This window comes from Oreochromis aureus, linkage group 20 (genome assembly GCF_013358895.1).
Source record: "Oreochromis aureus strain Israel breed Guangdong linkage group 20, ZZ_aureus, whole genome shotgun sequence".
NCBI classification, from domain to species: Eukaryota; Metazoa; Chordata; class Actinopteri; order Cichliformes; family Cichlidae; genus Oreochromis; species Oreochromis aureus.
Genome location: NC_052961.1, coordinates 9,795,730 through 9,809,064, shown reverse-complemented (window position 1 = coordinate 9,809,064; position 13,335 = coordinate 9,795,730). Strand labels below are relative to the sequence as shown.

General features: G+C 40.0%; 1 pseudogene; it reads right to left on the bottom strand.

Moving 5' to 3' along the window:
• Window positions 1-11,363, bottom strand: part of LOC120435211 — a 117,801-nt pseudogene extending 106,438 nt beyond the window's left edge.
• Window positions 11,364-13,335: the final 1,972 nt, after the last annotated feature.

Genomic DNA, 13,335 nt, shown 5'->3' with positions numbered 1-13,335 from the left:
TCTGTTATACTTTTTCTTCAGTTCCAGTTTAAGTTTCATGATGATTTTTCAGCCGTTTCAGAGTTTATAATGGGGTGTGTATGGGACGGAATGTTGGGGCTAGAGTGAGACAGCTCAACTGCCAGAGTGAGAGGAGCAAAAAATTAATCTTAAAATATTTTTAAAACTGCTGCTGTGTCCGCAGCGTTTGCTCTACAGGTATGATTTTACCCTCAAAACGTAGCCATCGCTGTCCTCTTTCATCCAATGTGTTTACTATTGTACTAGGTGTTATGGTTCTTTCATAAATGTCACCAAAGCACAGCCTCCTCCTCCAACTCCTCCATAGACTCTAATGTTAAAATGGCTCAGAAGGTTCGTTTGAAAATCAGAAGAGCATGGTGTTTTTACACTGTCACCACGTCCATATAATAAACTCCACAGGCATGAAAACTGAGAATTAGGTAGACTGGACATTGCTGCAGCTCACGGTGAAAGAATTTCGTCAATAGGACCTGTACTTTTCATTTGGGAGCAATTTGTTTCGACCTGACTTTTCTGTTCATTTTAAGCAGCAAAAGTGAGGTGCATGTCTGTGTGCGTGTGTACTGAGCCATTGGGTGCAGTTACTATAGCAACCAGGCTCACACCTGCCTGCCTAACGAGCTCTGTCTCTCACTGTGCCAAGATTCATCTTAAACACTTCTCTTTCAACTGCTGCTGTGTCCACAGTGTTTGGTCTACAGCCATCATTTTACCCTCAAAACGAAGCCATCGTTCTTCTCTTTCCAACAGCATGTCTTTCAAAGCTCAGAGATGTAAACCTTTAAAAGTGTGTGGTTCCAAGTGGAGGGATTACACTTTAGTCATTCAGTGATTCAAAGAATATGAACTTTTAATATTCATTCAGATGTTTTCTGACTCTAAATTTTCTGTTCTCATTTCTTAGGTTTTTCCAAATTTTAATTTAAAAACTTTTCAGCTATTTTCCAACTTCTTCTGTGTGAACATCAGCTTTCAAAAGTTCTGCACTTTTGTTTTCAGGTTAAAAACTCTGTATTTTCCAGCTCATTCAACATTTTTATTTTTAACTTAAAATTCAGCAATTAATTCATTTCAGTGCATACATTCAGATTCAAGCATTCACACTGCAGTTTCTTCAGAAAATGCACTTTCTAGTCTTTATTATTATTATTTCATATTCCGACGTTTTTGGCATCTAACTCCTTCAAAACCGTTCAACTTAGAAAAACCATTCAAACACCGTTAGATTCCTCTTCTTTAGGACATGACTGCTTCTACTTTTCTCATTTTTAACATTTATATTTTTAATTTTATTCAACTTTTTCAACAAAATTTCCCATGTATTTCAATGGGGAGACCCTTCAAATCCTCATTCAACTTACTCATTTTTAAACTCTTACTACTTCCATATACATTGACATAGAGCCACCATTCAAACTTTAAAATGAAGACAAGACATTTAACTATTCAACTTGTATTCATCTTTTCAATATCTATTATACTTTTCTTCAGTTCCAGTTTAAGTTTCATGATGATTTTCAGCCGTTTCAGAGTTTATAATGGGTGTGTATGGGACGGAATGTTGGGGCTAGAGTGAGACAGCTCAACTGCTAGAGTGAGAGGAGCAAAAAAATTAATCTTAAAATCTTTTTTAAAACTGCTGCTGTGTCCGCGGTGTTTGCTGTACAGGTATGATTTTACCCTCAAAACGTAGCCATCGCTGTCCTCTTTCACCCAATGTGTTTACTATTGTCCTAGGTGTTATGGTTCTTTCATAAATGTCACCAATGCACAGCCTCCTCCTCCAACTCTTCCATAGACTCTAATGTTAAAATGGCTCAGAAGGTTCGTTTGAAAATCAGAAGTACAGGCTGTCTTTCCACTGTCACCACGTCCATATAATAAACTCCACAGGCATGAAAACTGAGAATTCGGTAGACTAGACATTGCTGTCGCTCACGGTGAAAGAATTTTGTCAATAGGACCTATACTTTTCATTTGGGAACGATTTGTTTGGGCCTGACTTTTCTGTTCATTTTAAGCAGCAAACGTGAGGTGCATGTCTGTGTGCGTGTGTATGGAGCCATTGGGTGCAGTCACTATAGCAACCAGGCTCACACCTGCCTGCCTAACGAGCTCTGTCTCTCACTGTGCCAAGATTCATCTTAAACACTTCTCTTTCAACTGCTGCTGTGTCCACAGTGTTTGCTCTACAGCTATCATTTTACCCTCAAAACGAAGCCATCGTTGTTCTCTTTCCAACAGCATGTCTTTCAAAGCTCAGAGATGTAAAGTTTTTAAACTGTGTGGATCCAAGTGGAGGGATCAGATTTTAGTCATTCAGTGATTCAAAGAATATGAACTTTTAATATTCATTCAGATGTTTTCTGACTCTAAATGTTCTTTTCTCATTTCTTAGGTTTTCTAATTTTAATTTAAAAACTTTTCAGCTATTTTCCAACTTCTTCTGTGTGAACATCAGCTTTCAAAAGTTCTGCACTTTTGTTTTCAGGTTAAAACTCTGTATTTTCCAGCTCATTCAACATTTTTAACTTAAAATTCAGCAATTAATTCATTTCAGTGCATACATTCAGATTCAAGCATTCACACTGCAGTTTCTTCAGAAAATGCACTTTCTAGTTTATATTAGTAGTATTAATGTGTGAAATTAATTATTTAAAAAAAGTAACAAGTCGAATTTTGCAAATGTAGCGGAGTGAAAGTACCGCTTTCTTCTTCACAAATGTACTCAAGTAAAAGTAAAAGTATCGTGCAAAAAGGTACTTAAAAGTACATTTTTTCAAAAACTTACTCAAGTAAATGTAACGGAGTAAATGTAGCTCGTTACTACCCACCTCTGCATCGTTCTAATCCCATACAGGAGCAGCCAGTAACTTACTGACTAACACTGCAAAACAGAATTGTTAAAGTTTTAATTTTAATTTCAATTCAGGTTAGATTTTTTTTGTGCGCAATGCAGATTTTCTGTGCGCAGAGACCTTGCCAGCAGTGCGCAATTGCGCACGTGCGCAGCTTAGAGGGAACATTGCTCCTGAAGCTTTTGAAGTGTCGGAATGTGGAAAGCTAACAACGTCCCTCTTACCAGTAGGCTAAGTTATTTTTAGCCAATTACAAGTTTAATCTGATAGCTGGAGTTGTTAGCTAAGATACCGTCATTAAGAAGAGGCACAACTAATGTGTCTATGCGAGCTGATTTGTGATGTGCACTTATGGCGCGGCCATTTATTTTTTAATGCACCTTCTCAGATTAATCCACTGCGTGTCGTGCCCAGGGCTGGACTCGGACAAAAAAAACGGCCCGGGCATTTTGACTAAAGAGCGGCTCCCCAGATATTAAAGCCATAAAGCCTTTGAATGAAAACAAACGCTGTTGTGACAGTGATGTACACTGTCTTGTTGGTATATGTATGATTTATATTCATTTTACGTCAGATAAAAACTTTGGTTGTAAGCTTCAGATAATTATTTAATAACAGCCAGACATTTTAAATGAGAATAAGAAAGAAAAGTATTTCTTTGTGCCCCCCTTTCCCTGTTAATGCCCTACCTGGCCCCCTGACAAAACTTTGCTAGACCCACCCCTGCACAGTTACCAGCTGTCAGCTACTTAGAAAAGGATCCTGGTGTTATTTGTCTCTCAGAAACAGTTCGTAACTTCCCTTCAACTCATTCATGTCACCTAAAAGGTAAACCTGTTTCTCCATCACCAGTTCAGCTCTGATGATTCAGGACATCTCCTGGTTTCATCTTCATGTTTCCCTCTCAGCAGATAAGCAAACCGATATCATGACCAGCAGCTTTTACAGCTGTGGCTCCAGCAAACATCAGCTGATACTAGAAATTAATATTGAATAAATTCTAATCCACTGTGTTGTGTAGCTTTTTAACATATCTCCTGCATCATTACTAACTGTATGTTCGGTTTTACTTGTAGAGTTGTTGGTAAGACCAGACAAGGAGCTCAAACAATTTCATTTTATGGTTCCCGAAACAAAACAAGCTGAAAAACAATGAAAATAATGTCATAAACCTTTAAAAACAATTGTGTGGAAACGGTAAGAGTGTGCAGATTATCCAGCAGAGGGCACCATTATATCAAAAAATCTTTCAAACGTGACTTAAAGATTTATTAAATGAAACACGTCTACTAAAGTATAGTTACTACTTTTCAAAGGTGGTGGCTGTAAATGCTGGACTTGAAGCACAGTCCTTACTAGTTAGGGGATTTTAAAGATCTCGGGCTGAAATGTTGAGGACATTTTTTTTCAAACATGTTAAATGTGTCATTTACAGAAGAGAAATAACAGCTTTTGAAAAATTCAAAATCGATCTGAATTCTAAGAAAGCTACAAAAAGTTAGCTGGAACATGAACAGTGCAACAGATTTCACAGAAGCTGGTGAAAAAAATTTCATTGTGGTTGGAATCTGTTTTAATCAAGATTTTCATGGATTCATACACATTCTCCACTTCCTGGTATCAAACAACAAACATTTTACAGTGCTCAGGATGACTTCATTTACATGCAACAATTTTGTCTTTTTCTTTAAAAAAAAAAAAATGCTTCAAATTCACATTTTGAATGATCACTTTCCCCCCTGTAAACCTCTCTGATATAAAAAGCTTACATTTAGATATGATAAAAACAACTGAGTCACTGACTCAAAGCAAATAACTATAAAATATGATACAGAATAAGCAGCCCGAGCATCTTCAGGTCATGGTGTTGCTCACAGTCCCATCACAGAGGAAGCACAGCAGCACCTGTGGATGGAAGGAGAGTGCATTCAGTTCACTCAGACGGACTATCTCGCATCCAAATCCGGGACTTTCCAGTTCAGCTGGAAGCCTTTGTCGTGACTTCAGTGAGAGCACCTTCGTCACGTAATGATTCCCTCCTTCCTGATACAGCTCCAGGTACTTCCTGTAAAGCTTCAGGGCCGTGCATGAGTCCTCCGTGCTGTCGTGGGTTTCTCCCTGGATGTTGAGGCCTGTGGACATGAAAAAGGTCAGGAATGATTAAAATGAAAGTGTTCAGCTTCAGATTGCAGTGTGGATATGAGGAATTAACACGTGCACGCTTTAGTGCATGAACTCAAAAAAAGCCTCTAAATACTTTATTGTTTAGATTTAATTCCAAGATGGGTTTGATGACAACTAAAACATCATGAACTCTACTGACTTAATACTGAATACTTAACTTAATACTGACGGTAATATGAGCGGATTATCTAGTTTACATAATTACCTTCTAATCCCTCTCACAGTAATAATGTGATTTAATTCGATTACAGACTCATATTTGGATTATTTGGATTTGATTTTGTTTTTTGTTTTTTTATTTCTACTAACTTACCAAGAAAATACCAAGCAAGGAATTTCAGGGAAATCATCCTCTTGTAGGGCAATCGGAAGAGGTGGACAGTGTCGATAACTTGATCTTTGGGAACCTTAAGAAACAGAAAATAAAAAACATTAAAATTACAGCACATCTAAAAAAAAAATCACATCTTTAAACTTTTTGAACTAATTTGAAATTTAAAACTGGAGAAATAACGTACCACTAAATTAATGACACGAAAGTCATTCTGCAGGCCGTGGCCGACGGGCGAACTCCTGAGTCGATGAGGAAGCGTGAGCTTCAGGTAGGTCGACTTCAGCGTGGTCACGTGCTTAGAGGATACTGTGGCATCCAGGTCTCCAGGTTCGATTCCAGAGTATTTTGTCAAATAGTCGACCACCTGGAAGAACAAATTGACAAGTTAGCAGGTGGATCCTTTAAACATTATATATTCATTCTTTTAGGTCATCGTGGTCTTTTCTCTCTGCAGCTTCTCACCTGCTCCTGAGTGGAGATGTAGTCATCGATGAAGGGACCCCTCGTTGGTCCCTGACCCCTCACACAGGTGATCCTGGCCACAGACATCTGACTGGGCGTAATGGTCGATTTGGTGCCGTCGCTGTGCAGCACTGCTTCCTCCTGCAGACGCATTACATTCAGGGGTCAAATTTGTTTTAAATGCATTAGTCAGATTAGCTGAACTACTGAAAATATGTACAAGGAATATTTAAATATATTTTAATCCTATATTATAATTAATGATGGTGTCATAGCCAGACTTACCTCACTGAGCTTTACAAACTCAGCGTCCAGCCCCACCAGGTCACCAGCCCGCGGCATCTCACTGACTGTCAGTGGGATGAAAGTGGCGTCTGTCTTCTTCTGCTTCTGAGTCCGATATAAGTCAGATTTGACTTCAGACTGATTGTGCTGACACTTGCTGCGGAGGTTGTATTTGGTGTGGTAGTTTCTCTTGGCGTAACACAGGATGGCTGGCACTTTCCAGCTCACATCAAACTGTGCAGCCTCACTCTGAAAACAAAAGGAGAAACATTTTTAAATGACTGCACACATTAAAGTTAGCATGAATAAACAAGCAGGAATCTTATCTAGGATCCTTACCTTCTCAATCGGCTCAATGAGGAAGTCATTGAAGAGGTACCACTGCTGGCGAGAGACTCCCTGAAATAATAAAATCATTTTGAATGTTAAAAATTAAACTTTTTGTAGTCATCAGATGTCAAACTTTTCTCATCTATGCGTCACTCACCTCTTTTCTTTGATGGTAAGTCTCACCCACTTTGATGTGTGCGACCAGATTACCACCCGTGCCAGAGTCCAGGATGTGTGGCACCGTGACCACCAAGTCATACAGAGAAGCTCCCTCCGCCTCTTCAGCAGCACTTAACTAGTAACAGAGAAAAGGTAAGATAAACTTTCATTTCACAAAAGTTGGCAAATTCATGTGTTACAGAAACAAAAGCACTAAAACCAACCTATAGTTCAAAATCAGAAATGCTTCAGATTAGCGTAATAATGTTTTAAAAAATATTGTTCCTGCAAATATGGATTATTTTTAATTCAAATTTTAACTTGGTATTGATAAGTTAATCAAATTATTTCTTCAAGTGCAAAGATCAGCTGAAAATCTAAAGTCCTCACCTCCTCGCCCTCAGGCCAGCTGCTGATCTCCAGTCTCTGACTTTGCTGAGGGACATCTTGAGAGTGGCGGGGATCCACACGTGACGCTGATCCTGATCTGTCTTCTGCATGGATTTGTTGAAGGCATACTATAAAAACAGAAACATGGACAATCATGTAAATAATGAACAGCTAAATCATGAGTTTCATTGTTTCTTTTAACTGTATTTAAACACAGTGAATCAGTCGCTTACCTCGGCCTGAACCTTCCAGAATTCGGCCTCTTTGCTGCTGTTCACCTCACAGTTTATCACCAAAACATCTGGGAGACGTCGAATGTTGCGTGTCTGCACCTACAGTGTAACACAAAGAAATGATTACCCTGCACAACAGGTAACAATCAACCATAAATGATTTGTCATTATGAGTGAATGAAAGCTGTAACTCACTGTGGGGTGATACTTGTCACAGTTTTCACACCATGTGTGAGATCTCTGCTGCAGGCAGATGCTTTTCTTCAGGATCTCAGCAAAGTCATGCTCCTTCATTCTTTTTCCTGAAGTGTCAAAGTAAAATGAATATCAGTGTATACATCAAGTCAAGCAGATATTTCCCTCTGCTCATTCAAAAACTAAATTCATTCAAACCGTTATGTAATCATTAATAGTTCAAGCTTCAAAGACAGAGTAATTCACAGTCACAGCTCTCAGTGCTCTCAGACTCACCTTGAGAGTCGGGGTAATGCATGTTGAACAGCGACATGAGGGAGGAGTGGACTGTTTCTATGCCACAGAGACACAGGCTGCGGTTCTCAACTTCAGAACAAAACAGCTCTCTAATGACAGAGTCGCCAGAGGAGCCCAGAGAACTGCAACACAAACACAAATCACAGTTTCAGAAACCAGAAGGAAAACTCTGCATTTATAAACAAACTTAATGATAAGACTGGGACAGTGTCCAGTAAGACTGCAGGTCAACAACGAAGTGTTTTACCTGCTCCTGGGTGTCCTGTAGGCCCGTGGATCCTCCTGCTCCTGTGTCTCCTGGAAGAGCTGGTAGAGGATGAAGTGATTCCATCTCTGGATTAAGCGACCTAGCTCGACTGTTCCCGTTGTCTCCTCACAGTTTGAGAGGATCAGGCCCATCTCTTTGGCTTCAGGGATGTTTCGAAGTGCTCTGAGGAAGTTGCTGGCCTTAAGGAAGAAGACATTGGAGGTTATTTTGGGCAGTTACAACAAAATGAGATTTCAATGTAAGAGCCTTGCAATCCCCAACAGATTGAAAATTTGCTTGTGGCTAAAAAAAAGGAAGAAACCTACCTGACATGGATCTCCTTGTGACAAATCCAACATGTGGAAGAGGAAGCCGAGTTCACAAGCTAAACAAAACTCCTTGTGGCACGAATGATTCTGAACAAGGCAGCGAACTGGCTCCAGGAAGTATAACACCTAAGATGCAAACATAAAAGCCACATAGAAAGTTTTACAAATTGTCTCATATTAACAATAAAACGTACCAAACACATTGTGAATCTTCAGCTTCTTACCTGGATCATGCAGTTACAGTAGGCGTTGGGAATCTGCGGCTCCAGGCCAGCAAACAACGTCCTGTTGTAATGTTTGAAGTCAAAATCTTCCCGTCCACATTTAGAGTATTTAATTGTCACCTGAAGCACAACAAACACATCTTCATCACATGTTTTGGAAATCAAAGCTTGTAGCAATCTTATTGTTACATCTTATAATTAACTGTATCTCTATGAACACCAGGGGGAAACACAGCAAGTCCAACCTTTCTGTACTTGTCTGGAACAGTGTGAAGGAGCGGCTCTTCATCACTCTGTGTTGGAGATTCAGGGACGTGGTTGTAATAACCATGACCAGGTGTCCCTTCTTCGTTGGCAGGGACCTGCAAACAACAAACGGAAAAAACTTAAAATACACCACGTGGAGATGGGTTCAACTTTTTTGTAAATTTATTACAATATTGTAAAAGTGACAGTTTAAAACAGCAACAAGTTTCTTACATACCTGGTTACAGGGGCAGGCGTAAGGATTTTCCACATAACTGTTGAAGCCAACAGTTTCAATAGTTTGTGGGATTTCTGGCTCCATCCCAGGAGCCCATCTGTTGAAAAGAAACATGTTTTAGATGGAAACCTTTAATGGGAACTACATGAGACTCTCGTTTTGAGAACTGCTTTTAAAATATTGAGCAAACAATTTATATCAACTGGGGAAGACTCAACATTATCTTACAAACTTTTATTGGATCTGACAACAATATTTATGAATGCTCTAATGCAAACTCTACAGTCTCATTAGTGATTGTGTTACCTTGAGCTGGGTGTAGCCTGGACAGTGGGGATGGGAGAGCAGTGCTGCAGGTTATGATTCCAGGTCAGCTGAGGCAGTGCGTCCACAACGCAGGGCTCTCTGGAATAGACGTTAAACATAACGTCCCGAGTATCGGACCAGAGACACACACATCCCCCCGAATCTCCAAAGGCTAAGGCTTGTTTGCTGGATGAGACCTCAAAACTTGTGAGAAACTGGCCATTTGTGTTGACGTGGAAAATATCCGCCATGTTGGCGAGGCCAGTGGGCTCACAGAATTGACACTCACCTGGAAAAAGACACAGAATGCAGGCAGTTATAGCAAAGCCACAAAGCAGACAAAGAAGTTGTGTGTCAAATTTATTGACCAAACATACTAAAAACAGTAAGACTATGCTACACAAAACTGGACTAAAGAATCCTGAAGCCAGCTTCATACCTGTCTGTGAGATGATTGCGAGCCGTGACGTGTAGGTAGGAATGAAGCGCACGAAGCAGGGATCCACATGCACCCAAAGGGGGGTTGCAGCTCGCATCATGCGGAGGTCATACACCATGAGGAAACGTTCATTCGGCCCTCGGCTGGAGAACCCACTCACAGCCAAAAGGTTTCCATGAACATCAAAGTCTGACAGGCCGCCAGGAAATGCATCAAACTTTTGTGTCCTAAAGGTACGCAAGTCTCGAAGGGTCACCTGTTACCAACAGAGGGTCAGTGTTAGAGAGATATAAACCAAACCTCATCAAACTGATGCAATCAGGTGATACTTACTTTGCCAGAAGGGTGCCCGAAGAAGAAGAAACGATTGGTTTGACGCATTATTGTCACTCCAGGTGCCTCCACTGTGAACTGGAAGGACAATCGAGACAGCAGACAGTCAGACACCCGCTGTGAAGTCCGGTCTGTGATGTGCCAGTGTTGTAAGCATAGATAGTTGTGGATTTTGATAAACATGAGCCTGGTGTCTTACCTTTTGAGTTTCTTGAAGTGTATTCAAGTCAACTTCAACCACATAGTTTTGTAATCCCCCCATGAGCAGCATGTTATCAGTCATGAGGAGACTGCGCATATCAGCTCCTTCTTCCATCCTGCAAAGCACCAAAAATGGCCATTAATTCAATAACATAAGGAAAAATTTCACAACTTCAGGTCATCAACAATCAATGTAAGACTTACCGATAATCAAACATGACCAGGCCTCCACGAGTGTAACATCCGAGGTTGCATTTAGAAAGGAACAGCACGCCTGTGTCCAAACTCTGCATGTGTCTGATGGCATCAGTTGCGTGCACTTGGAAAGAAGAGTAGTGTGCCATTGTAGGTCCAAGGAAGGATTGTACATGACCCTAAGAGAAGAGCACAAATATAAAATATTACAGAGTGCAACGTTTAAGGTGAATGTAGAAGAAACAAACTCTGCTGAAACATCATTTTGGCTCTTACCGTGTAGTTTCCCATCCAGAGCATTTCCCGCTGCAGGTCAAAATGTGTTGCAGTGACCGGGATGCCAGCTTCTGAAACTTTACTGTGCAGCTCAGAAAACATCCCCTTCTTTACGTGCACAGGCTTAGGAACGGTCACAGCCAGCTCCTGTGTGTTCATTCCCACATCTTGGTGGAGGTTTGGATTCAGATATGAGTTCATGGAGGGCTCCAGTCCCCCAGGAGTCCAGTGAGGAGACCAGTGAGGAGTCCAGTGAGGAGTCCAGTGAGGAGAGTTCATAGTCCTGCGATGGTTGGCCCAGTATTCACCTAATCTTGTGTTGAGAGCTTCAAAAATCTTCTTGAGTTCAGCTAAATCAGCCTGCAGAGGAACAGCAAGTGAAGAAAACTGGAGTCCAGATCTAAAGTCTGCTGGAGAGAGCCAGGTATTTAACCTCCACTGGGATTCAAGGCGGTCCTAAGAGTCGTTGACTGTCCCTGTATTCACCGTTAGGCTCACAGGTTTCAGGGTCTTAATCAAGGTGGGTGTGGCCGAGTTTACATGAATACAGGTGTGAATTCTTTGGGAGACGTGGGCATCGTGTCATCATTAAGCCCACATTAAGATGTCAGTGGGGGTTGACCCAGTTTTTGCCTGGCGTGTTGTTTCTGAAGTGCACAAAGATACTGACTGACTGGGAGGGCCTCATTTAGCACCTTTAATCCACACCTTGATTAACAGCCATCGTCAACAGGTCGTCAAAAGCACCAAATTCCTTGGTGTCCAAGATGCATCACATGTTGAGTTTGATTCTTCTGAGCTTCTCCAACAAATCTGCTGCATGTTGCACAACAGTTACGTTACACCTATTGTAACAAAGTAACCACGATTTAATTAATTAAATGGTCCTTTAGCGTGACTGTTGTTAAAATTCACTGGATTAATGTCAGAGTTCAGTGTTGATCCTGTGTAGTCAGGTAGTTGTTGTTCTGAAGTGGTGATCAAAAAGTTGTGGAAATGGATCCATATAAATGAAAAACATTATCGTCAGTGCTGATTTCAACATTTCAGTAACAATTCAATGAAAACTGACTGGATTAATCTCAGAGTTCAACACTGATTAAATAAAATGAAAGTTTTAAACTTTACAGGCTTTATTTTCTCACCCTCTCAATGAAAAATAAAACTTTTGGTTTAGCCCTAGCTGAAACCACATAATCCAAATTTGATGCCCTCATTGGTTGAGTCAGTTTAATTGAAGCTGATAGTTGACTGTTGATTAAAGATAGTTTCAGCTATTGTCTGTTATCTGTTTCAGTGGTATTGATTAACCTTGAAATGGTGATTGTTTGGTTTTAATTAACAAAGGACCATTAGCACTTGCCCAAACTGTGTTTATGTGAATAAAATAAATGACAACCAACAGCCAAAAACACAAAAATGAGCACTTTGATTGATTTCATCATGTTCTTGTTTCCATCAGTGGTTTATTCAACAAACTAGCTATAACAAGTTTATGATCTTACAATAAAGAAGCTTAAGTCATTTCCTCAGCCTGTGCTTTTCTGGGTCAACTTCCTGTTTCATGTTTGACCCACTCACCTGTGTCACAGCAGTAGAACATTAAAATTTAAGCTTTTTAACTTTTTTAGCCAAAATTTTAACTCATCAGGCGAGGAAATAAACCTTTTGTAGCCTTAATTCAGGTTTTAACATGTTTAGCGTTACAAACAAAGAAAAGATCCACAGACATGAATTGGGCCGAAACAAAAGAACAAGTCCTTTATGGGGCAGGATTGTCGGAGACCAGGAGGGGCTCATTTAATCCTTTTGATTCACACCTTGATTACCAGCTTGAAACCTGTGACCCTAAAAACAAAGACAAGCTCAACGACTCTCAGGACCACACCAACCCTAAAATTAAACAACAGTTTGTCCCATTTTTCTAAAACATCTTTTGCTCCTGGGTAAAATAAAACAAATACTATAAAGATTTGTTTCATGTGGTTTGAGCGACTTCCTGTATCTGTCCTTGTGGCAGCAGAGTTAGAGAAACTGTGCAGCAGATTAGTTTGAATTTCAAACACATTTTTTCTAAATGTTGAAAAAGCCTGAATATTTAAATACTGTTTAACTCTTCTTTGATCTTTTATTTCACAGTCTGACTTAGACTGCAGCTGCCATCTTGTTTTTAAAAAATTGGCTGCCATCAGGGAAAATAAAATACATATATTTGTATTACATGAACATTGCCAAGTCATTTACTGGCTAATTACTTATATTTATCAATTAAATTTAGTATGTTTGCACAACCCAAAAGAAACCCTCAGAAAAACTTTAAGACCCATAAATAATGCATCTGTAGGACCTCTGAAAGGTAAAATCCTCTAGTGTCTCAAAAATGTTTTTACTTGCTGGTTTGACACAACCTGATCTGTGATCTGATGAATGTTAACATTCAGTTCAACCTTTCACGCAGTTACATTGTTACACGCGTAACTTAAGTTGGTGTCTTTGGTGTCAGTCCCAACTGTACAGTCATTGGTCCCAACCATTTCTAACAGGCGAGCT